This window comes from Vulpes vulpes, chromosome 2 (assembly GCF_048418805.1).
Source record: "Vulpes vulpes isolate BD-2025 chromosome 2, VulVul3, whole genome shotgun sequence".
NCBI classification, from domain to species: Eukaryota; Metazoa; Chordata; class Mammalia; order Carnivora; family Canidae; genus Vulpes; species Vulpes vulpes.
Genome location: NC_132781.1, coordinates 143,356,575 through 143,383,491, shown reverse-complemented (window position 1 = coordinate 143,383,491; position 26,917 = coordinate 143,356,575).

Below are 26,917 nucleotides of genomic sequence, written 5' to 3'. Positions count from 1 at the left end.
TAAAACCAGTCCCTTATTTCACAGTGACTGTGCATGCCTCAAAGGACCATAAAGTAAAATGCCACTCATTTTGAAATGCCACAGGTTTATAATTTGTGAAGTTTCCTGCCCATGTGAATCTTTACATAGCAAACCTTTAGTTGCTGGAGAGTCTAGAACTTTTTTTTATCTGTGACCCCTGTTCATGATGACTTCAAGGACTTTGTCCTACCAAGTGACTGCAAACACAAAAGCACCCACTTACATACAAGCAAATAGTATGCTAAGTACGGTTGACCCTCAAACGACATGGGTTTGCAGTGCACAGGCCCACTTACATGAGGATTTTTTGCAGTACAGGACTCTAAATGTATTTTCCTTCCTTATGATTTTCTTAATAACATTTTCTTTTTTCTACTTTACTAAAGGACACAGTATATAATACACATAACATACAAAATATGTTTTAATCAACTGTCTATGTTATCTATAAGGTTTACAGTTAAAACCAGGCTATTAGTAGTTAAGTTTTGGGGGAGCCAAAGTTATATGCAGATGTTCTATCATGCAGGGGGTAGGCACCCCGACCCCCCACACTGTTCAAAGGTCAACTGGATTCCTCTCCCCTGCCCTGTAAAAACAGTAGGTCTAAGATCATTATGGCAGGCAGAGTACTGTGTATTTGGATTAAAAGCCTAAACGGATCATCTTAAAATGTTCTAATATTTATCATAGGTTTAAATTAGTTATATATCTTGAGGCTGTGTTCCAGATTCATGGCAAAACAGTTATTGTGTATCATGGAAAACCTCAGAGCAGCCATGGGAGGGGCTTTCGTTTGGGGCTGGGTTGTGTAGAAGTTAGCTCATTTATATAATGGAATATTACTCAGCCATCAAAAAAGAAATCTTGCTATTTGCCACAACGTGGATGGAGCTAGAAGGTATTATGCTAAATAAAATAAGTCCATCAGAGAAAGACAATTATAATTTCACTCATATGTGGAATTAGGAAACAGAACAGAGGGGAAAATAAAACAAGACGAAATCAGAGAGGGAGATGAGCCATAAGAGACTCTTAACCATAGGAAACACACTAAGGGTTCCTGGAGGGGAGGTCGGCGGGTGGATGGGATACCTGGGTGACACTTTAAGAAGGGCACGTGATGGAATGAGCCCTGGGTGTTATATGCAACTGATGCATCACTGAACTCTACCTCTGAAACCAATACTACATTATATGTTAATTAGTTGCATTTTAATTAAATTCAATAAAAAAAAAAGAAGTTAGCTCAGCCATGCCCCAAGTTGCCTCTCAGCCCTGCTCCCCTTATTTTGGAACTAAGGGCTTAATTCTGTATAATCCCCCAGATCCATTGTGGCTCTGAAACGCTAGATTTCTAAACATCAGTGAGCCACTCGCTCTGTTGACATTGTTTTGTAAGGTCCAGTTGGCAAGTAGAAGCGGGAATGCCAGGTCACTCTCCTGGAAGTGCTCGGTGCCCAGCTGAGTGCTGGCAGCTGGCTGTGCGCCCCCCTCCCGGAGCAATCTGGCTACCAAACCAAATCACAAAAGCTCACACCCAGGAAGGAAAGGAGAAAAAGGTGTTAATGAAACCAGTTGTAATGCAAAGAAAGGTCAGCCTTAGCTTCGAGCCCTGAAATGAAACCATATAATTGCAAGCGCAGAAAGGGCTCCAGGTGAGACGGGGGCTGTCCGTGTCCACACGGGGGTCTTCCCAGCCAAGCCCGGGCCCCACCTGAGCAACTGCTCCCCCGGGGGCTCCTCTTGGGCCACAGAAGCGAGAAGTAACGGTTGGAAGGATGCGGGCCTTTTACAATTAGATCCGAAGGCTCAGCCTAAGGAGGGATCTCCGTGGGCTCTGCTCATGCTCATCACGGTGGGCGAGGAGCGCCCGAAATGAGCACAGCCTAATGAAGAAGTGATCTGGGGACCCCTGGGTGGCTCAGTGGTTGAGCGTCTGCCTTCGGCTCTGGGCGTGATCCTGGGGTCCCAGGATCGAGTCCTGCATCGGCTCCCCGCAGGGAGCCTGCATCTCCCTCTGCCTGTGTCTCTGCCTCTCTCTGTGTTTCTCATGAATAAAAAAAAAAAGAAGAAGAAGAAGTGATGTAGCAAAAGATGGCAAACTCTTCTTATGTCCGGGAACCCTCATTTCACACTTGGAGCTCACATTTCTCTCACGTGTGTAAAATAAGAATAAATGAGGCCCAGGTGGAGAGAGAAGAGTGAGGTGTTCCCTCTCTCTCTCCCTTCCTTCCTCTTGGGCCTTTCTTTCTTTTTTTTTTTTTTTTAAAACCTTCCAATTGCTGCTGCAGGAAGCCCGTTCAGCAAGGCCGAGGTGGGCCTGGAACCAGCCAGAGCTGAGCCTCTGGAGGGTCTCGAGCTGCCGTCCACCTGTGACCTCGAACCTTCCGTGCCTGCTGGGTCTGGTTCTGCACAGAGGAGTCCTGACTCCTGCTCACAGGAGTGACAGGGCTGTGACTCCCAGAGACGTATGGGGAAATTCTTTTGAAAGTATAAAACCCTCAAGTAGTTTGTCTATTTCTCCAATGGGGCCAATTCAGGGGCCAGACTCGGAAATGCAGAAATGCTCTGTGGATTATTGCCACCGAGATGTTTTCCTCTGGCTGAGCATCATCTTCAGAACGTCGCCAGGGCTTTTCCCTCTCGAGCATGTGCTATGGTTTTGCGAACTTCTTTTTCTCGGATGGGGAATGTGCCCCTGGGACTCCATTAGCCAAGTCAAGATTTAACCAAGGACCCAGGTATGACCTGCTGGGAATAATGTTAAGTGTGTCATGAGGAAAGAATTTAGGATCCCTTGGAGAAGAAAGGAGTGACTTTCAGAACTTGCCCAGGCACGTAGGACCACATCGCCTTCCTAAAGATTAGACAACCCCCGAATTTGTCACCAGTAGTTTTTAGTACTCTTTGGGTACTCTGCCTCCAACCCTCCTGGAAAGGTACTGTTATCCCCATATTATGAATGAGTAAAGGCTGAGGCTGAGAGAGGCGTAGTAACTCGGATAACATCACCCCTACTATGTCGTGAAGACAGGACTAGAAACTAAGTTTCATTGACTCCCAAAGCCCACGTTTGCAATGACTTCTGATCATGAGAGACAGCTTTAATTGAGCACCTACTATGGGCTGGACACCGTTATGAGCACTTTATACATATTATCTTGATAAACCCCCACAGCACTCTTGTGATGCATGGACTACTAGTAAGCCCATTTTGTGGATGAGGAATGTGAAGGATGGAGATTAAGTGATGGGCTGGAGACTCAGCCACTGACCTGCATGCCCCTCTGGATCAGTGGAGGCTGTTGGCCTTCCTTCTGATCAAATCTATGGTAAAGCCTTGTGTGTATAAAATGCAAAAGACGAAATAAAATAGAACAGCCAACAACAACAGACAAAACTTTGCCCTCTTCCAACCCCCCAACTGGATGGTTGTTTGTAAATTCTTCACTTCCAGGCAGACGTTCTGTCCTCCCCTTCCTCCTGCATAAAAATAACACTTGGTAGAACCAGGGGTTACGTGGGTTCCCTTGCTTCCCATGGCCACAGGTAATGGAAAGTTGGTTCTCTGAATAATTGTACAGTCTTTCTCCATACCCGCACATGTGCACACACGTACGCTTTCTCCTCTGCTCTAAAAATCCTGAATCCAATTTTTGGACCTTCCCTTGGATTCCTTAGTTCAACACAGCACTCCAGCTTGGGATGGAGATGCTCCAGGCCCATCGGCTGCTGTGAGGTGGGGGTCTTGGCTCCAAGCCGCCAGCATTCACCCACAGGCCTGCCAGCCCCCTTACCGCCTGATAAGAGTACAACCCTAAGGAAGCCGGTGGTTTTATTTCCCTCAGTAAATCTATTCTGATTAATGTAAACACTGTATAATACTCCACCTGTAGGTACTGTAATTAAGGTGCATCTGAACCACAATCAGCTCAGTGACAGGCAGAGGGAAAATTATTGACCTCCCACGGATTTTTTAAGTCAGCACATTTACTACTGTGAAAATCACCAAGTCATTAGCAGAGGGGTTTTAGAAAAATTTTAAATGAAGGAAGTCTACTCACATTACAGCTATTTGTCTGTTAACCTCCTTGTCCTCTCTTTCTGACTTACGATGGAATTCCCCCGCACCTCTTCGGAGCCTCCACGGCCTGGGGGGCACGGGTTCTGGAAGGAGGTGAAGTTTTCCATCCAGTCCAGAGGAGCAAATGGCTTCTCTGCAGGGGACTGATGACCAGCACAAAGGGTCTTGGGATGCTGCCACCAAGCACCCTTCCCTTGTGTTTGTAGAGCTATCGGGTGACAGCTAACATGCCTTGCTGGGCTTCCAGGTTGCCTGAGAGCTCACACTTTGACACAAAATTAATCTCCATGGACGCCTACTCAAGAGATTGATAGTCATAGTCAGGGGGTTCTGCTCACTGTCTTCTAGATGCCAGGCTGTCAACGGAGGGCCTGGGAGGAACACAGGCCCCTTCTCTCTGCCCAGCCTGTCCAGCAACAGTGATCTGGACACTCTGGCCAGACTCTCCCACCAGGGAACTGGAGGTGTTCCTTGTGATGAGTTTGAGGAGGAGAGGTGCACTCTCACATCCACTTCCAGTTATTACCCGGAACGCTTCCTGTTGCCGAAGGTAAAGACACCTGTTCCCTCGTTGGACGGAAGGCAGGCAGGGCAGTGGTGAAATGCAGGGACTTTTGGGTCACACCCAATGGCATTCTGCTTCTTGCTTCATCATTCTCTTACGGAGCCCCTTTGGGCCTCAGTTTCTTTATATGTAAAATGGGGCTAAGCACAGGACGCATCACTGAGGATTGTGAAAATCATAAGGGATGATCCACGACATGGCTGTGCAGTGCATAGCACCTTGTAAATCAGGAGTCATTGAACTTGTTCTCTGGAAAAGGCCAGGTGGAAAATATTTCAGGCTTTGTGGACTGTCTGGTCTCTGTCACAGCTGCTTAACTCTGCTATTATAGTCCAGAAGCAGCCACAGGCCCTAATTAAATGAATGAGTGTGGCTGCGTTCCAATAAAACTTTATTTACAAGAATGGTAATGAGCCAGATATGGACCTTAGATCATACTATATAGATCACTGTTAATTTAAAATCTGAATAAATGTCAGCAGCTATTATTATATGTAATAATCCCTTACTGGTCAGCTATTGCATACAAGGAGTTGCCGGTGTATTAAGAGGACATGGTCCACCTTAAAACTTAGGATTGGCACTAGGGGAGGGAAGTGGAGGTACCAGTTCACACATAGTAACTGAGGGCCGACTGTCCCAGAAGGAGTACGCATGAACAAAAAGCTATGACTCAAGTCTAAAGCAGCATGTGCCATTGGACTGTTCATGTTTATTTTGTAAGACACCACTCCCGCCCCATGAAAACAAATCAGGGACATTTTGCATTAACCTCAAAATTATGTCACCTTTGGAGACTAAGTTTTTCCAAAAGTAAAGAAAATCAAACGTGTAATATCACCACGTTAGGCTCTGAACATGCCGTGTGCTACTTTAGGTACTATCGGCAGAGAGAAGAGCCATTGGGGTTTTGTTTAAATTCTCAGCGAGTTTACCCAAGTCAATACTCATGCAGTCAAAACAGCCAGCTTCATATTTTGGGGGGACTGACTGGGCCAGTTAATTTAACCAGGAACCTTGATGCAGAGAAGTCATGCTGCCAAAAGCATTAGGAGAGAAATGAGTAGAATCCCTCCACCTCCAAGGTACAAATCCAAAGACATTGTTTTATTTTTTTTAAAGATTTTATTGATTTATTCATGAGACACACAGAGAGAGGCAGAGACACAGGCAGAGGGAGAAGCAGGCTCCATGCAGGGAGCTTGATGTGGGACTCGATCCTGGGACCCTGGAAACACTCTCTGAGCTGAAGGCAGATGCTCAACCACTGAGCCACCCAGTTGTCCCCAAAGACACTGTTTTAAAAACATCTTGGGTTTAAGAGTGATCTCAAAGAGTGTTTGCAATATCTATCTCCAGGCTGCTGTCTCAGGTCAATTATGCAGAGAGAGAGATAGGCAGATGCTTAGCGCAGCTGCTCCTAATCTGAAGGGAAGGGAACCTGTGTGGGCGATAGGGCAACTGGCATCTTCCACGTTAGAGACCACGCACGTGTTCATTCATCGCTTCCTCTGCAAATACCGTTGAGAATGCACTACATGCACTGCATGGAGCTAGGCAGTAGGGAAGACGAGCATAAGTGAATCGTGGAATTTAAGCTCCTAAAAGATGCTCACACCAAGTGTGATGGAGAAAGTAACAGAGCTGACCAGGGCGAGGTCTCTAGAGGATCCACACGCCACTTCCTTCCTCTGAAAAAATGTGCATCAAAATTTAGTTTTAACAAAGGTGAGATTCCTCTTCTAACAGAGGGCAACATTAGAATGGGAAGAAAGAGCCTGTGTCACCTACTCTGGTCTAATGGCACTTTCCAGAATGGCGACGTGGATGGACTCAGATCCCGAACTGGGAGAGACTCACCCGTTCCTACGCACCCTCTTTCCCCTCTGTGGGTCACTGCCATTCCCCCCACCCCATCACCCCATCCAGCGGACTATTCCTACTTGTTGGGATGGGTGCTTCTTGCCTGCCTTGCCTATTCATTTCATTGTCTGGTCTTTTCACTTGTAAGTGATTTGCTTCCTTTCACTTCTCCCTACCAGTACAATCTTAAAGTCCAGCCATTCCCCACTTCTCTTTGTCCCCCAGATCTCCTGGAGCAGTAACCTGGTTGACAAGCATAACTTGCACTCGAACCTCCCTCCCCTTCTGCTGTTTGACTTTGTGCCAGATCTGAGGATCACGTGGTAATTCAGCAAAACTCCACCACTATGCTGGCTCCTGGGGTGTGAAGGGCTTGGGGGTCTGGTTCTAAGCCCCGGCCCAAAGTTGGCGCTCATTTTCAAAGGCAATCACAAGATGAATATCAAAGAATTTACAGAATCCACATTGGGAAGCCTGTCAGAAAATTGTTGGGAAAATAAAGTGAATCAATAGAATGTCAAGAGACTCAAATGGAAAAAATATTGAATATTCATTTTCTCGGTTTCACAGGGGTAGGGATTTGTGAGGACCAAGGCAGCTAGTGGGATTTTCGGCTTTCCTTGGAATGGTTCAAATAATTTTTGTGCTGTGCATTGGATTAGTATTCAATTAACTCCTTTAAAATTATAATGCACAACTTCAACAAAACTTGTGAACAAGTCTACGGCACAATTAGAGCAGTTAATAGACACCAGGTACAACAAACGAACACTGTATTTCTATAAACAGAGAACGTGGAAACAAATCCAGTGATTGTTTCCCATTTACATAGCTGTTCCACTTTCAGAGCTAAGGATACCTGTAAACACCAGAAAAAAAAAAAAAAAAAGGAGGAGTCCTTTTCTCTCATATATTTATGAAAAAAAAATTGATGTAGAATCCACGTAGAAATTGTTTCTGATGTGGTTACATTCCCCCCAAACCCAACATGCTAACACAGGCAGATCTTAGTGTGGAAACATAATCTGTTACTTGGGCCGCAAACCTTCATCACTATGGCTGCTAAAATGTTTTAAACATTATCCCTCCATTGGTCTCACACAGGCCATTTCAAGGTTGAAGACAACAGATGATCATATGAATACTGTGGAGACATCAATATTAGACTGAAAATAAATCACTTTGAGTTCTCACATATTCAGACCTTCACCCTCACCCAGAGAAACAGCATAGCAGGAAACACCCATTGTAGGGCTGGGAATTCCAGACAAAACCCAAGAGGCTATCTTGGTTGTTGGGTCTCCATGTTGTTGACATGTAAGAAAATGTGTTGGATTTTATTTATCATGGTAGAATCAAGACTGCGACTTTCTGTACGCTTCTTAGTTTCCTTTCACAAGGTACAAAAAATTCATCTTAAGAACTTTTAGCCTTTGATTTAATGCAAAATCAGAGACTAACTCCCTGGTTGAGGGATTTTGCACCTTCAGCTGATCTACTCTAAAATAACAATGAAAAATGGATTTTAAGGGACACCTGGGTGGGTCAATGACTGAGTGTCTGCCTTTGACTCAGGGCGTGATCCTGGGGAACTGAGATCGATTCCCATGTCAGGCTCTCGGTGCATGGAGCCTGCTTCTCCCTCTGCCTGTGTCTCTGCCTCTCTCTCTCATGAATAAATAAATAAAATCTTTTTTAAAAAAAGAAAAGAAACATGGATTTTAAGTCTAAAGGTTGTAATCTCAATATTTTTATTTCTAATAAAACACTACCTGAGACTATTTATGATTTTTAATAATAGATTTTGGCCATAGGATACAATGATGTTACATGTGCCACATCTTTATCTCCATCTTGGGTTTTCCCCTGTTTTTTTTTCCAACCCAAAGCTACCTTACCCTTACTCCTCTCCACACACATCCACACAATTATGAAAGTATCATGTAACGATTTAAAAAGATTAACTACTTCTGATAGTTTGTGGAAGAAATGCTACATCTCTTTTCCACAAGACTGTAAAACTTTCTCACCATTCTTAAGTAACAGCAGAAATAATAAAAACTAAAAAAAAAAAAAAAAAGTGCAATTTAATTTGGTTTTTTAGAACGAGCTCTTCTCTAGCCTTAGAAGATTAGTTTTCAAAGCAATGGTAAAATCATTGATGTACGTCTTTTCAAGTCAAAAGAAAAAAAGACTCCTAAATACCAAACATTTGCTCTTTGGAGCATAGCAAGAAGAAAGAAAGAGGGCCAGACGGCCACATCCTAAGAACAAAGTATTGTCCAGGTAGTTGTTGGCTAAAACGGGATCTCTTTCCAGGTCTTTTTTATTAGTTAACGTTTTTCTTTCCTAAATAAAACTTCATTTTCTTTCACTAATCTTTCTAGTGGGTATCCACCGGTTCTTCTGCATGACTTGCTACATGAAAGCTTGTAAAAAAGGAGGAATCTAAAACTGGTGCTATTTTACATTCACAGTCTTTCTGCTATTAAAAAGTATTCACCAGAAAGATATTTATTTTCTGTATTTAAAGGAAACATTCAACATGTGTGATTTTGAAGAAAAACCATGCTTTTTCCTATGAATATAGAGAGATGACTTAATTATACTAATAATTACAAATTCTCCCCAAATTAGACTATAAATGCACATCAGTTAAATCCCCTCCTTTTTTTGCTTCATAAAAGAATCCAAAAGTTTATGAGGAGAAATAGATGCATAAGAATAACTGAGAATGCTTGAAAAGAAGAACAATAAGGGAGAATTTCTCCTACCACCAATTACAATATATTATAAAGTTATGTCAGTGTGATGCTGGTATAGGATGATTGAAAAAATAAAACTCCTAGAAATATTTCCAGTAAATGTAAGAATTTAGTGTATGATCAAAGTAACATTTAAATAAAAAGGTGTGATATATTATTCAATAATTTTGGTATTATGGCAAGCGGCTATTCATTTGAGGGGAGGAAAGGAAAAGTACAGTCCCTAACTCACATAATGGAAAAAAGGCATTTTAGATGAAAGACATTTGTAAGTGTAAAAAAAGGAAACAATGTTCTCCAAGAATACTGAGGTGGGTATTTATATAATTTTGGATTGTGAAGCATAAGTCCTAAGACAATAATTATAAAAGAAACTAATAATGTTCACTACATAGGCGTAAAAAATGTTTGCACATCAAAACACCAAAAATTAAATCTAAGAAGAAAGGACAAACTGAGTTATATGTTTAAATCTATATAACAAACAGTTAATATACTCAATATATAAACAGTTTTAACAATTCAATAAGAAAAAAATAAAGATGGACAATTCACATCAAAAAAAAATGCAACAATAAATAATTTATCTACCCAAGGGCATTAAAAAAAAAGTTATAATCGTCAATGATACTGACAACAGTCAAAGAAAATGTGGGAAAAAGGAATCTCGCATACTACTAATCAGAATATAAATGGATACGACTTCTTACATGCAAGAGTTTATACATGGACATGCTTGTTAGTTCAGCAATGCCATTGCTAGAAATTTATCTGAGGAAATAGTCATGGATATAAGTAAATAAGTAAAATTTAAGTATAAGGATGTTTGTTTAATTGTTAAATATTAAATACAATAAAAAATACTTTTATATACATGAGAATGGAGGATTGAGGAATTATTTTAAAACGTTCCTGTAGGAAGCAATATTTAATAACAAGTCTCATGATATTTTGCCAACTTAAAAAGGATTTCAAAATAGTATATGTAATAAAACCCCATTTTGTTAAAAATTTGAAATAAAATATATGATATGTAAATTATGAAATTGACATAAAATGTTACCATTATTTAAAGATGCTAATTTTATGAATATTTTAAGCTTTCTTTTTACTTAATTTTCATGAAGCAACATTTTCTTTTTTTGTTTTCCTTTTTTAAAGATTTTATTTATTCACAAGAGCCAGAGAGAGAGAGAAGCAGAGACATAGACAGATGGAGAAGCGGGCTCCCTGCAGGGAGCCAGATGCAGGACTCGACCCCTGGATCTGGGCTCATGCCCTGAGCCAAAGGCAGATGCTCAACCACTGAGCCACCCAGACATCCCAACATTTTCATTGTATGACATATATTACTGTGTGTATGTGTGTATGTGTGTGTGTCTTACTCTGGCAACCCCTTCAACTCTCTTTATTCTACGCCTCTTCCTTCAAGCACCTGTTGCCCCTCTGCTGAGTTGTACTTTTATAGAAGTGTAATTTTTTTTCTTGTTCTCTTTCCTTTCCTTTTTGATAAGTTTTAGAGGTTACACATGAGCTAGATATTTCTCCTCTGCCCTTATTAACAGGAAGTCTTTTAAAACTTTTTAGAACTTTTGGGGTGCTTGGGTGGCACAGTGGGTTAAGTTAACTCTTGGTTTCTATTTAGGTCCTTTCTTAGGGTCCTAATGTCAGAGTCATGAGCTCAGGGTCATAAGATCAAGCCCCAAGTCAGGCTTTGAGCTCAGTGCAAGTCTGTGTAAGACTCTCTCTCCCTCTGCCTCTCCCTCCCCTCAAAAAAATAAATAAATCTTAAAAAAAAAAACAAAAACTTTTTCATAACTTTTAAGAAATTGCTGAAGTTTCCTGAAACAAACTCAGATAACATAGAACTGCACCAAGCAGAAACTTTCCCGTCTTCTCCATTCCCTGTAACATCTTTTAGGGATGACCTAAGTTAACACAAAAGTGTGGTGTGTGCCTATTTTCTAGTCTTTTATCTGTGCCTTTATAAATATTTTAGCTATTCAATCCATCACAATTTATTTCAGTATAAATCTTGTAAAGTGAAATATAATTGCTTACTTTTAACTTTACGAGTGCTAAGACCAGAATTTGTACTGTGGCTCTTCTTTACACTCTTGTAGCGTAAATGAGAGAGGAAAAAAAACAAGGATGGAAAGGATAAAATAACTTTTTTTTTTCTACATACAGTCGAACTTGCTGGAGTTTCCCTTCTTCTAGATGAGTTAACTTGATTTCTTTCTTTCTTTCTTTTTTTTTTTTTTTCAAAGATAAGGCTGAGAGGCATTCTGAGTTCAAATTCTTAGAGTGCCCAGCAGACAATATAAAGGAGAGGCATAGACTGAATCTAAGAGAGTGTAGGGAGCAATGAATACTACAGCAAAGTAGATGTTGGCAACTATAGTTGACTCAACATGGCTTTGAACTTCATGGGTCCACTTACACACACATTTTTCCCAATAAATACAGTATAGTATTATAAATGCAGTTTCTCTTTCTTAGGATTTTCTTAATAACTTTTTTCTCTAGCTTACTTTATTATAAGAATACAGTATGTAATACATGTTAATATATATGTTAATCGACTGTATTATTGATAAGGCTTCTTCAGGTCAAGAATAGATTATTAGTAGTTAAGTTTTTTGGGGATCAAAAGTTACATGCAGATTTTTGTACAGGGGCTTGGGGCCCCTATCCCCATGTTGTTCAAGGTCAACTGAAATTTAAAAATTGAGCAAATATTACTTTTATAGTAAGGGGAAATTATTTTAAAGTTACATGTTGAATATATTAAGGTGTAGCTCTTAAAAGTACGAAGGTCTCTAATTTCTAAACTGTTACAGATAATGTTACAACAGGTTAGCTGAAGAAAACTTTTGAGTTGAATCTACATGGCTGGTGGACCTTAGGTACTACTACCAGGGCAAAGCTCAGCCAGATCAAACTTTACCACCTCTTCAACCTCAAGACTACAATGCATCCTGATGAAGTAACTTTGCCAGTGGGAGCTTCTAAATACAACAAAACCACTAATATTTAATATTTGAATCCTTCCTATGAGCCAGGCACATTGTTTTCTATAATACACTATTTTCTATAAACTCTTTGAAAATTCTACACCTACATATCATCAAGATCTCCATGTTATAGTTGGGGACACTGAGGCTTGTAGATGGCAAGTAACTTATGTTAGTGAGAACCTCCTTTTGTTGTTTAACAAAGTTGTGTTCTAATCACCACTGTTAGGATGGGTTTCCAATACAATAACCCTTTGCCTACTCTGTCTCTGTCCTGAAAGAGTATCTGCAATCTTTCCTGGGAGGGCCCTAAGGAAGCCTGCCATCCCCCTTGGAAGTGCCCTTCCATTCTGATACCACATCTTCTGGAGAAAGTGTGGTGTAACCTCACACAAAAATAGGACGGAGACAGATCTTGGTTCAAATCCCACACCTTGTATGTATGAATCAGGTGAGCTGGGATGAGTTGTTTTGCTTTTCAGAAGTCTGTTTCTTTATCTGTAAAGTGGGGACAATACAACCTACTTCTTAGGTTGTGATGGGGTGAAGCGAAATGTTAAACACACCAGGTGCAAGGAAAAAGCTTAGTTAATCAATGCCCATCTCTTTCCCTTTCCTTTGAGAAAACTTTGACACACATTGCTTATGTCACACTAGCAATCAATGCGCTGAGAGAGGTATGAAAATAATGGAGTTTGATTGGATATTCTTTTTCTCCTCAATTTACCTACAGAATAAACAGGTAAATTGTGGCACAGAATGTGGGGATTTGGGGACAGCAGAGACAAATAAAAAGAGTTGGTCCCCACAGCTCTTCTAGGTCCTGTCCACCTGCTGCAGCTCATCTAAAGCCCAACTGTGTATATATACATAATCTATTGTCCTTCAGAAGTTGGTAATAATTCTCTGATTAATTTTTCTAGTAATGTCTTAGGAATCTGAACCCATCATCTAAGAAAAACCACTGTATATAAAGTAAGAAGGTAGTCTCAGAACAAGATAAAAGCAATTCACAAGACAATAAAATTATTCCCAAACCCCACTGGTCCAACAACTACACATCTGTGTGATATCCTTCCTTTGAGACAATGATTCTCTATATAAAGTTCTTGAATGGATTTCAGGAGGTCCATAAACCTCATGAAATCACTAACTTTTGCATTATTGTATGCATGTGCTTTTTGCAAGGAGATGGATGATTTTCTGAAAATCTCAAGAAAGTCTTCAACCTCAAAACCCTATGATCTTTTGGTCTAGAAGCTTATAATCCAGGTCAGCCATGGTGACATCAGGAAAGGCATGATTCATAGTAGTGTATTGATATGTAGTTAGGGAGGAAGTGGTCACAGACAAAAATACATGTATGATTTGGGGGTAGAAATGGGACTTGTACATCTGAATGGAAAATAATTCTTTCCAAAGGACAATTCTTTTTGAGGTCTTAGTCTTAAAGAAAATAAGGAGTAGGCATCTGTAAAGACTTGCCGTCTCGCATTATAAGCCTTTTCCTCCACTTTCTTTGCAACTCCAAACCACCAAACAAGTGGAGGGAATGACTTTCCAGCTAATTGACACTGTTTCAGTGATGCATCTATTTTTCTATTTAACAGTCTTTTCTCCTACTCTCACTTTTCATTTCTTGCCTGAGTTCACATAGTCCATTCCTTGTCTTTTTTAATAACTGCCCAAATTATTACTATTAGTAATTTGAAGAGGGGGAAGAGAAACATAAATAAGGGAAATGAGTTTCCATGGCAACTACAGCCAGGTGAGATCATTTTGAACATCCTTTCTGTGACTGTTTCATTAGCGCTCTCCTGAGAGCCTGAATCCCTGTTAACCCCTTTATGGACTGAGCAGTCTTTAGTGGATGGCTCGCAGATTGCTCACTCACAATTGGGGATGCTGGTTTATCATTTTTAGAGTGTACTTGGACTTTGTAACCAGAAGTCACTGGTATCTATCTCTCCGTGTATCTGCCTCCTGCTTAGCATGTGCCCTGTGGTTTTCCAGCATCTTTTCAGGGTTCCAGGGATAAGAACAGATGGACAAGTCACATTTTTTTTTTAAAGAAGAGCTAAAGCTAACACTTTAAAGAGCAGAATCCTCATAATGGTAGTGTTTACTGAGTCTAAACTCCATTCCCATTGGAGAGGATGAGGCATAGGAGCAAGTATCAGTCAGAAGGGATCGAGTAATGCTATAGTAACAAACAGCCCTTGTCATGATTAGTTTTACATTTCAAATTGGTCAGGCTAGGATATTCAGTTGTTTGGTCAAACACCAGTGTAGATGCTGCTATCAAGGTATTTTCTAGGGATCCCTGGGTGGCGCAGCGGTTTGGCGCCTGCCTTTGGCCCAGGGCACGATCCTGGAGACCCAGGATCGAATCCCACGTCGGGCTCCCGGTGCGTGGAGCCTGCTTCTCCCTCTGCCTGTGTTTCTGCCTCTCTCTCTCTCTCTCTGTGACTATCATAAATAAATAAAAATTAAAAAAAATTTTTAAAAAAAAGGTATTTTCTAGATATTAACTTTTAAATCAGTAGAATATGAGCAAAGCAAGATACCCTCCATAATGTGGGCAGGCCTATCAGCTGAAGGCCTTAAGAGAAAAGACAGAGTTATCCCAAAAAGGAAAGGAAGAAGTTCTGCTTCCAGATTGCCTTCAGACTCAAGACTAGAATGCTGACTCCTGCAGAATTTCCAGCATATGGTCCTGCCCTACAAATTTCAGACTTGCTATAATCATGAGCCAATTACTTAAAATCTCTCTCTCTTTCTCCATATATATATATAATATATATATTAGAGACATTAATATAATATTTATGTTTCAACATGTACTTTCATGATCACAGTAACAGAGAAAGGAGGCATGGTAAATCACACACTGGCTCTTTAACCTTCCATCTGGAAGTGATACCTGCTACTTTCACTTGCATTTCATTGGCCAAAGCAAATCTCATGGCCATCCTAACTGCAAAAGAGTGAAACAGGTGTAATCCTACCATCACCTGGAAGAGGAAAACCAGAAATATTTGGTGAACAGCACTCATTGCTACCACTTATGGGTGGGCATTAGTGGAATCTTTTTGTTCTGCTGTGTTCCATGGACTCCACTGACTAGGAAGTACACAGTAAGAGGTCCAAGCAGTCTCTTTGGTTCTATGTGATGATTGAAAAGTGATTTAGCCTATGTAGGTATCAGTTTTGTCATCTGCTCTATGATGGAAGTAAAAGGTAACTTCTCTTCTCTTCCTTTTCTCCTGCCTACAACAGAGAAAATGTCCAACTTCCTCTCAATGGCCAGTTTCTTCAATGTTCTCCTATTCATGCCAGACCTATTGGCCATGCTTAGTTCCATCTTCTCATACAGCCCAACTTCCAACTCCTCAGAAATCTTATTGTTCCACATTTAAAATTTATTTTAGGGCACCTGTGTGGCTTAGTTGGTTGGATGTCTGCTTTCAGCTCAGGTCATGATCCCAGGGTCTTGGGATTCCAGCTCATTGGGCTCCCTGCTTCTCTCTCTCCCATCCACCTCGCTTGTGCTTGCTCTCTCTAGCACCCTTTATCTCTCTCCCTTAAGTAAATAAATAAAATCTGCCAAAAAATTTATTTCTAAAAAGAAAAATTATTTCTACAATACTCATTTTTTCCCTGTCTCCTGCCACCATCTTATTCCAGGCCACCATCTATCTCTTCTTCTTGGGCATCTAAAATAACCCCAGAAATAATCTTCCTGCTTCTATGTCCACTCATCTCCAATTTTTTTTCACAAATCCCCTAGGTAATATTAAAATAATAAGAGGAATATAGCTTGCTGTTTAAGAAAAGAACTGGGTCTGGGGCACATGGTGGGCTTAGTCAGTTACGTGTCTGACTTGATTTCAGCTCAGGTCAGGATCTCAGGGTTGTGAGACTGAGCCCTGTGTCATGGAGCCTGCTTGGGATTCATTCTCTCTCTCTCTCCCCCTCCTCCTCCCCCTACTCATACTCTCTCTCTCTCTCTAAAATAAATAAATAAAATCTTTAAAAGAAGAAAAGAACTGGATCTGAAGACACACCACCTGGTATTGAATTCTTGCTCTATTACTTGTTAGGTGTATGATCTTGCAAAGTTATACAACATATCTGTGCCTCTGTTATCTTCATATGTAAATTTAGAAATAATAATAGTACTTGCTTCATAGGATTGTTATAAGGATTATTATTTTTTGTTTTTATTTTTAATTAATTTTTAATTTTTTAATTTGTTTATTTTTTTTGTTATAAGGATTAAATGAGTTGATACATACAATGTGCCTATGGTGTTTCCTGACATATACTAGGCACTGTATATATTTGCTATTTCTATTACAGAAAATTTTTATAATATTATTTGTTTACCAGTATATCTCTAGTTACAAATGCACAGCCTAATTATCAATAATTATTGATAAGAGAGATGCCTGGGTGGCTCAGCAGTTGAGCCTCTGCCTTTGGCTCAGGGTGTGATCCCAGGGTCCTGGGATCAAGTCCTCCATCAGGCTTCCTGTGGGGAGCCTGCTTCTCCCTCTGCTTATGTATCTGCCTCTCTCTCTCTCTCTGTGTCTCTCATGAATAAATAAATAAAATCCTTAAAAAATACTTATTGATAATACCTTATCAATAATTACTTACTGATAAAATAAATAAACCTATATAACAAATAAATGAATTCATGGTTGTGGTAGGTGGCTTCTAATTTAACTCCTAGTGATCTCTGCTTCCAAGAATTTTATATCCTTGAATGTGGGCTGGGCCTAATCAACTGCTTCCTACAAACAGAATATAGTAAAAGTGATAGGATGTTGCTTCTGAGATTGTTACAAAGGACTGATTTTCATCTCACTTGTTCTCTCTCTTTCTCCTCTTGCTGGCTTATTCTGATGAAGCAAGCTACCATGTGGTGAGAGGCCCATGTGACAAGGAACTAATGGCACTTAGTCCAATAGCCCATGAAAAAGTGAATCCTGGCAACAACCCCTGAGTGAACTTGGAAGTGGATCCTTCTTAGTCCTTCTAAGACCACAGCAGCCTTGGCTGATCACTTGATTGCAGGCTTATGAGAGCCTTTGAGCCAGGGAACCCAACTAGGCTGCACCTAGCTTCCTGATTCATGGAAGCTGTGAGATAAAAAATGTTTTGAGGCCATTAAGTTTTGGGGTAATTTGTTAAACAGCAAATGATAACTGATACAATGATAAAGATAATATATGATAGAATGATTTGAATATTCAGAAAGAGATTTTTTTAAACCCAAGCTCCTTTATATTTTTTTAAGATTTTATTTATTGGGGATCCCTGGGTGGCTCAGTGGTTTGGCACCTGCTTTTGGCCCAGGGCGCCATCCTGGAGTCCCCGGATTGAGTCCCGCATCGGGCTCCCGGCATGGAGCCTGCTTCTCCCTCCTCCTGTGTCTCTGTCTCTCTCTCTCTCTATGTCTATCATAAATAAATAAATAAATAAATAAATAAATAAATAAATAAATCTTTAAAAAAAAGATTTTATTTATTTATTCACGAGAGACACACACACACAGAGGCAGAGACACAGGCAGAGGGAGAAGCAGAAGCAGGCTCCATGTAGGAAGCCTGATGCAGGACTTGATTCAGGGACTGCAGGATCACACCCTGAGCCAAAGAAAGACACTCAACTACTGGGCCACCCAGGAGTCCCTAAACCTGAGCTTCTAATAGACAATCCATTTCCCTGGGCTTATAGACAAGCCCAATCACCTCCAGAATCATTCTTTTCCCTTTCCCTTTCCTTTTCCCTTTCCATTTCCACTTCCTGCCTGACTGTTGGAGTCCCATAGCAAGGAATTCAAAACCCAACTCTCTTATTTTATTAACTATGTGAACTTGGCCAGGTTGTTCTATTGCTCTGAACAACTTTTATCACTAATAAAATGAAAATAATGATAACTCTCTCACAGAATTACTATGAGAGTTACAGCGGCCAAAACCTAGATAAAAAACCTCCAGCGTATCTAGAACACAGTAGGTATTCAATAAATGTTGGATCTTGTGCCTGATATCTACTAGTTTAATATTTGCCACATTTTAAAAACTTCATTTATAGCTAACATCCTCTTCAGAGTTATTCTTTAGAACTCAACAGAATTCAATTGTCTTCCATATGGAAATGAGTTCGAGTGTGGTTTCTTACCAGGGAAAGAAAATATAATAATAATTCATCTTTGAATGCTTATAGTTGGGCAAATGATTTATGGTATTTAAAGGGCAGCAAAGTCTAATGAGCATGAGGATTTCATGCAGAAGAAGAAGGAGGAGGAGGAAGAGGAGGAAAAGAAGAAGGAGAAGAAGAAAAGTTTTAATCTACCTACTAGTTCTCCAGAATGCAGGCTTATTGTAAGGTCTGATACACAGCTGCTCCGCCTCCCAACCCCCTAATACACGCATCATTGGCCATTGTAGAGACACAGAATGAAAACAATGCTCTGGAGACAAATGCAGTGTGTGCATGTCTAGTGGGCGCTGGAGACAAGACCACAGGACATGCGCTACTGCCCCAAGAAGGCAGTGTTAGAGAATGCAGCAGCGCCAACACTAGAACTTAGGTCCTTTGGAAAAGCAAGGAAAGGCAAAAGTTTTCATTTACATTTTACCTTCCCTTGACATCAAATACCACAATTAAGAATTTGCTTTTTAATAAACATGGTCTTGAGTTGGTAAGAGCCAAAGCATCATTCACATATCATTTCCTGCACCACTCAGCTCATATTAGCAGACTTAGGAAAGCATCAACCACAAACATGTTGCTGATAGAAATTTCCTAATGCAAGCAGTCTTTATAGATTTCTGCTATTTCAATGTAGGTCTCCAAGGACCATTTGAATCCATATTAATTTCCTTTCTGGCAGTTATGCGGCTGAGTATGAACTGCACTATTTCACTTTTAATCTGTCAGTAATTTAGTAATGTGTAAACTAATTATGCACAGATATTAATGTAATCGGTTTGGGGAGCTATAAAATCAATGTGTTTTTACAGACTGCATTAAAGAGAATTGCGGTATTATAATCACATGTCAGTTACAGATAATGTTATGGAATTAAAAAACGGATGTCACCCACATTTCAGGGAGCACCCACTAACTCCATCAAATAATACGAGCATGGCCCTCACACTTTCTGGCACCACAGGAAAAATGTTAATATCACAGCTGAACAATCTTGCTTTGCGCTGATTCTGGAACTATCATTGCTATGACCTTCCTTCTCCCTTTCCTCTATGTTAAATAAAAATTTGCCATTCAGAATCTCAAAAAGTGGGGCCACAGATCATCCTTCTGGGAGTCATGCCAGTGTCTCATGGTAATGGTCTCCTCAAGTGCAGTCTACACTAGTACAATTAACCAGATCATTATGCAGCTGCAAATAGGTTGGCAAGAACCCAGTGGTTAAGAGGGGTTACCACAGCTTTTGTTGGATGTTTTCAGTAGGCCTGAGACCCCACCCTATGGCTATTTCAATAGGCAATCCAAGACACGGTCAAATCCTTCCATAAGACTAGAGGCATCTCACCACCTTGACCCATGGTTTTTCACCCCAGTTGAAGGAAACTCATCATTCTATGATAGGCCTTGAAATTCTGGAACACTATTTGTTCAATCAAGTGTTTGGACAAGTTCTAGACATTTACCTTCATATACCTATACTGAATGGATTCCCCTAACTCCCTGAGAGTTTATCTCTGATTCTTTGCCCCCCTCTAAAATCTTAGGCCACTCTCTTGTGTAGCCCTAAACATCAGGGATGTCTCTGGAAGAACATGCCATTACGTCCCTACCTGACAATACTGGAGTGTCTCAGGTCCAGCCTTGTAGCTTCAGAAGGCATCAATATAGAAGAGAAGTAGGTCTCAAATGGGAGAATCAGTTCCAGTTCTGAAACTAGAACTTTGGGCTATGCTGAAAGACGGTCTGGGAAAATCATGATTCTAATATTCCCCAGATGTGTGGTTCCCTCATTATTTTGAACCTTATTTTCCTTGTTTGCAAAATAGGATGATAATAATATCCCTTACTCGATGGAGGGTGAAATGAAGATTGCAGTGCTTGGATCATAGTAAGTGTTCAACAGTAGCCAGTGATAGCAGCAGTAGTAGCTGTGATAGTGACTGCAGTAGTAGATTAGAAAGCCTCATGGCTTTCCTATTGTAGAATGAAAGCTAACTGGATAATCTCCAAAGTCCCATCCAGCTAGTAAATTTTGATTCCTCGAGGTGGTACAAGTGGCTGCATAAACGCTGTTGCATCAACCATCTACATGCAAAGAGGATTCTCAGGACGAAGAAGGTGGGTCAACCCAATCCAAGCTCCTCCTCTAATAAAATCTTCCTACCTTCTTCCTTCACTCCCACTGAGGCATCATTCTCTCTTCATCACTAGTCCCTGCCTATCACTCGGCCTGGTCATAGGGTCTGGCTTCTATTTAAATCCATTCTTTCTTCTCATCCTCTAATGTATCCTGTATGATCCACATTCAATGAATGGGCTCACTCATTCACTCATTCCTTAAATATCTATTGACACCTACTTGGGGTGGAGAAAACTCTGCAGGGAATATTGGTATGGATTGAATATCTCTCCAGCTTTCTTAGAAATAATTGGCAAGATACAAGTCCATAATAAATATAAGTTATTGTATCAACATTTTCCAAAGCCCTCTTTGCATTGATTGGAACCTGGAATCCCTCATGTGATGCCACTTGCTCTCATATCCTTGCCAGTGGAAATCATGCATCACTGGCCCAGTCACTGCATGACCACTTTTATACCACTTTCACGGTGTATGTATTTTAAGTTTACACATTACACTTTTCCTCATTCAATGGATGTGTGCCAAACTCTAAGACTCACATCCACACTGATATTTTTAGAACCTGATGCAAATTTTTTTCTGCCACCCATCCTCTCTCATAATTCCCCAATTTCAACATTCTCCAATCATTCCACAATTTCAACACCTATTCATCTGTCTTACTTATGCATTTGGCCTCACTATGACTCAAATACAATGAAGGTCAACCACAAGCCACAAGGGCCAACTACTGGCCTGATAACACTGGTCATCATTAAATGAGATAATATGTGTAAACTACAAAGAAGAGTATCTGACACAGAGTAACATTAAGCACTTTCAGTTTCATACCCCCTGCCTCCAGCTTTTTGTTATTCAGCTAATAGCTATCATGTCCACCAGGAAGTCATTCACAAATGCTTCTGGGGGATACTTTTGGAGACAGTATTTATTTCCTGTCTTAAAAACTGAGGACTGATGTTCAGAAGGATGGCACTGGTGCTTACTGTCCATAATCATTCACATCCCCTTAATAGAACTTGAACACTTCTTAACAGAGTCAAGAAAACAGATTAGAGTTTCATCATTGGCACATTTAATTTTTGTAAAATCAAGGTGAGGTACCTAGCCAAATATCCAAAAAGAAAAAAGAAACAAACAAAACACCAGAAACAGAGTATTCAAAAATACTGTGAAATTATATTTTGCATGATAAATCTTCAATTTATAATGAACATTAACATATATATTAATTACTTGTATATCCACGATATTATACGGGGCTATGAACACAAAAGTACAAGAGCTGTTCTTTGTGGGTCATTTAGAGGATTTGCTAGGGTCATTTTGATCACGCCCTATTACTACTTTAAAACATAATTTATGTGAGAGATACTGTCTCATTATAATTTGTTTTACAATGACTTTTGAGCATGTTAGTGAAAGCCAAGAAAGGAGTTCAGGCCAGACCCCAGTCTACCAGAGGTGAGCATTATCCATAACCAGCCTTCTCTCATTCCCCAAGGATCTCAGTAAATTACAGTTCTTAATTGACTTCATTGCCTTTTCTCAAACACTGTGTGTAATGAGACCCCATGCATCATCAGGAATGTGCTGACAGATGTCCCTACTCTGAGATGATTGGTCTCTTCTCTTCCTCCCTACCCTGGCTTCTTCAGGCGGAACTGAGGGTCCGTCGTATCCATTCACACTTGGCTCCTTGATCCTCTTCTCTAGCCATCCTCCTGGCTGCTGAAAGGCAACTGATATCAAGATTCTCTAGTTACTTCTCTCTTTTTTTTTTATAAAAATCATGAAGTCTAGTCCTAAAATAATTACCAATAATAAATGTATACAGACAGTGGTCTTCATATTTTGCACCAAAGGAAATTAAGGCAATGGCTTTTTTGTCCTATCAAGAATACCTCCCAAGGTAGCTTTTTCTTTGCCAGGATAGTAAGAAAAATTAGCCCTGGAGAATTCTGTGCTATGATGGTCAGGACACGGATTATTGAGAAAGGAATCCGAATCATCATCTCTGACAGAGGAAATCTGAGAGGCTGAGGGGATTCATGGGCAATGAGGACTTTTATGGTAAATGATCTGGATTGTAGCTTGGAGTCTTAGCCCTGCCCCACTGGTGGAGAGTTATAAACCTTAGATTTTTATCAAGAGTAACTCACACACTCTTGAAAAAGGTACATCTCAGTTTTCCATGTATGAGAAAGCCAAGCAATTCAGACACTTAGAAGGCCATGGCCAACTGTATCTTGGGCAAACTAGGGACCCAAAAGAATACTGAATATGGAATCAGCCAACCAGGGTTCAAAGCCCCTGTGTCACTTTGTAGATACTGACCTGTCCCGTCTAATAGGGTAGTAACTAGGCACGTGTTCCTTTTCAAACTTAAATCTTAAGTTAGTTACAATCAAATACCATTAGGAGTGCCTGGGTGGCTCAGCCGGTTGGGCATCTGCCTTCAGTCAGGTCATGATCTCAGGGTCCTGGGATGGAGCCGCAAGTTAGGATCCCTGATCTTAGGGAAGTCTATTTCTCCCTCTCCCTCTCCCTCTCCCCACCCTCGTGCACACTGTCTCAAATAAAATCCTTAAAAAAAAAATTAAATACAGTTAAAAATCCAGGTCCTTGGTCACACTAACCATATTTCAAGTGCTCCAGAGCCCTGTGTGGGCAGGTGCTACTGCTGTCACACTACAGACACAGACTGAAATTTCCCATGTTCAGTTTCCTTTTCTGTTAAACAAAGAAAAAAAAGTAAGATCTGTCCTGTTTACCTCACAGGTGTGTTCCAAGATAATGAATATGAAAGCACCTAAGGAATTGTAAACATTTTATATATAAAAAAAAGAATGATTAGGAGCAAAGCAATTAATTAAAAAGTCTTGAGCTAAGTAGAGGAAATCCTCACATTCTTATTTAAATCACTTTGTGGATATTTTTTTAAGTCTAGGTGTTTCTCTAATTTTGCAAAGCTGCTCCCATCAGAGAAATAGGAACAAGTCAAGCTATGCCTAGATATCCCCAGTCTTGATGTCTTTGTCTTCAGATTAGTCTTAGTGTTTTCATTAGATTTTTAATTACAAACAGTTCATGACTTCACAATGTGCATTAGGCCCAGGAAGGAGCTATAGAGAATTCTATAGGACAGGCTAGAGTGGTCGTGGCTAATATAGAGGAAATATTGGTGGCCAGCTTATCTATGGGGACATCAACAGGAAAGGGACATTTCTTGGCCTCTCCCTAATTACTAAGGAAACAATGGGAACCCTGCTGTATTTGGGATTTATGTTCATTTACCTTATGAATTTCCTCAGAAAACACGTCTTATTTCCCCATCTTTGCTGCACTTGAAAATGTCCATTTGAATTCTGCAGGCAAGAAAGAGATCTTCATTTTTTGCTTTATGGACACTGGTGTCTGGAGAATGTAACTGGTCTCAAGAAGTGGGCAAGGGAAAGATTGCTGGGGAAAGAATTTTCTAAAAGCTGAGAGGCACCAGGCAAAAACAACTGAAAATCCCCTCTAAGAGATAAGGGATAAGAATTCTATAACCAGGGTAAGGCAGGCGGAGCAGATATAATTGTCTTGGTTGTATACAGCTGGATCATCATCCCCTTCATCATCATCATCATCATCATCATCATCATCATCATCATCTTCAGGTCTTTCATTGAGACTGAATCTGTAGGTTTCAAAGAGCTTTCACATATATTACCACCTTTGATCATTGTAATAATTCACATGTAGAGTACACTGGACCACCATGGTTTTTGCTGGCCCAGCATTCACCCCTCCTTACTCTAGTAATACCACTATAATTTAATCTGGAAACCCATCTCTCTCTCTCTTGATTAAAATCTGGGTGTTGAATCATAGGCTGATCCTACCTTGGATCCAAAGGTGGGTCCACTCTCAGCCCCTGACTTACCAGTATATTATATCTGTCAACCACAATGATTAGTCCAGGAACACATACATGACCCAAGTCTGTGACTATTAGGAAAGAGAACCCATTGGGGGCCACTAAGATTAGATGATGTCTGCAGCCTCTCTGGCCTTTGCCTAGTGAGAACTTCTCTGAGAATAAAGTTGACACCCAGGAAGACACAACCGGAGGCTGGAAAGAGAATGAGACTGAGTTCTAAGGACGTGATTGTGACCCTTAGATTCATATCTGCCCAAGGTCATGCTACTTCGGTACATTTTTGTTTGAGCCAGTTTGAGTTGAGTTGCTGTTACTGGCAAAGAGGTCTAGCTAATGCAGCTAAAGAGATTGAGACTCACTTTTTATGGATTAGGAAACTGAGGCTTAGGACAGCATCTATTCATCCATCATTGGATCATTCCATTGTTTCTGAATATGGAGTTTCTGAAGAATTGTAGAATCCAGTTAGCAGGAAAGATGGGAAGAAAGGGTTGGCAGGCTGTAGCTCCAAAGAATGTTTAAGGGTCTCATTAAAAGGAAAGTGAAATGAGAAAGAACAGAGCCACCCTTATGGCATTACAAGTCTTTTGGGAGAGGAGAAATGCTGAAGTTTACAAAAGCATAAGAGGCAGCAGATAACTACAGTTGAGTTTACTAAAGGAACAGTGTTTGGGCAGCTCAGGTGGCTCAGCAGTTTAGCGCCGCCTTCAGCCCAGGGCGTGATCCTGGAGTCCAGGATCGAGTCCCACGTCGGGCTCTCAGCATGGAGCCTGCTTCTCCCTCTGCCTGTGTCTCTGCCTCTCTCTCTCTCTCTCTCTCTCTCTCTCTGTGTGTCTCTCATGAATAAATAAATAAAATCTTAAAAAAAAAAAAGAGAGAAAGTGTTTGAAAATAGAATGGAATTTAGCAACAGTGGAATACATATTGTCTGGGAGAAAACCACTGCATGGATCTGCTATAATTTTGTAAGTAGAAATACACATATACAATATTTCAAAAATATATAAAAGTACCCTCAATATCCAAATATAATGGACATCTCCAAATATAGCATTCATACAGTGATAATTCCAACGTGTCAAACTTGTGGACTAAGATGATGGTTCTCAAAGTGCCATTCCTGGACGAGAAGCATTAATCTACTGAACCCAAAGCTCTGTAGTGGGGCTCATGAACATGCTGTCGAACAAGCCCTCTGGGTATTTCAGTGCAAGCTAAAGCCTGAGAACCAATGTAGTAAGGATATCTGAGCACATACATGTTCATATGTGTGCTTTGTGCAACTTTTTTTTTCAATGCTTATCAACCTCCTATCCTAGAAGCATTGATAGAATGAAAAGAGTATCATCTGTTTGAATCTAACCCTGAGAGGAAAGTACAGATTTGAGTCCCTCTAGGTCTTCCTGCTTTGAGGAGTCCTCGATAGTCATAGCGCCAATGACACCCAAGGTGGTTTGGAATGTAGTCCATTTTCAACTTCTCTCTTAGTAATACTTGCGTGGAAGGCTGAATTCTAAAGAGAGGCTGTACCCCTTGATACCCCATCAAGATTGCCCATCTCTTGGTTATATAATCAGATGCTAACCTAGATACTGTTGTGAAGGGATGTTGTGAATGTAACTAAAGTCCCACATATCCAGATGGGCCTGATCCCAGCACCTGAGTGCCCTTTAAAAGCAGAGCACTTTCTCTAGCTGGAGGCTGGGAGAAAAGTCAGAGAGATCTGGAGTGTAAGAAGGTTTCAACATGCCATTGCTAATTTTAAAGGTGGAAGAAGTTAAGTGAGGATGAATGTGGGCAGCTTCTAGAAGCTGAGAGAGTCCCCGGGCTGATGGCCAACACAGGAGCTGGGACTACCACTGGTCCTACCACCGCAAGAAAATGAATTTTTCCAACAACCTCAAAGAGCTTGGAAGTGGAATTTCTCTCCAGAGCCTGCCAATGAGGACTCAGCTTGGACAAATACCTTGATTTTGGCCTTTCTTTGCTCTGAATAGAGAACCCAGTCACGCTGTGTTAGATTTCCGACCTATAGAGCTGTGAACTAATAAATGGGTGTTGTTTTAAGCTGCTAAATTTGTGACAATTTATACGCAGCAATAGGAAATGAATACAACATGAAAGGGAATTGGCAGCTGGAGTTACATGGGATCTGATCACCCGGAAATGTGTGAATAAGACAGTTAAAGTAGGAGAGGGTGGAGAGCGCATCTGGGGAAAAATTCAGCTCAGTGAAGAAGAAAAAAGCACATTGGAAGTTCAGAAGAGGAGACCTGCCCAGTGTGTAATTAGGAGAAACAAAGGAA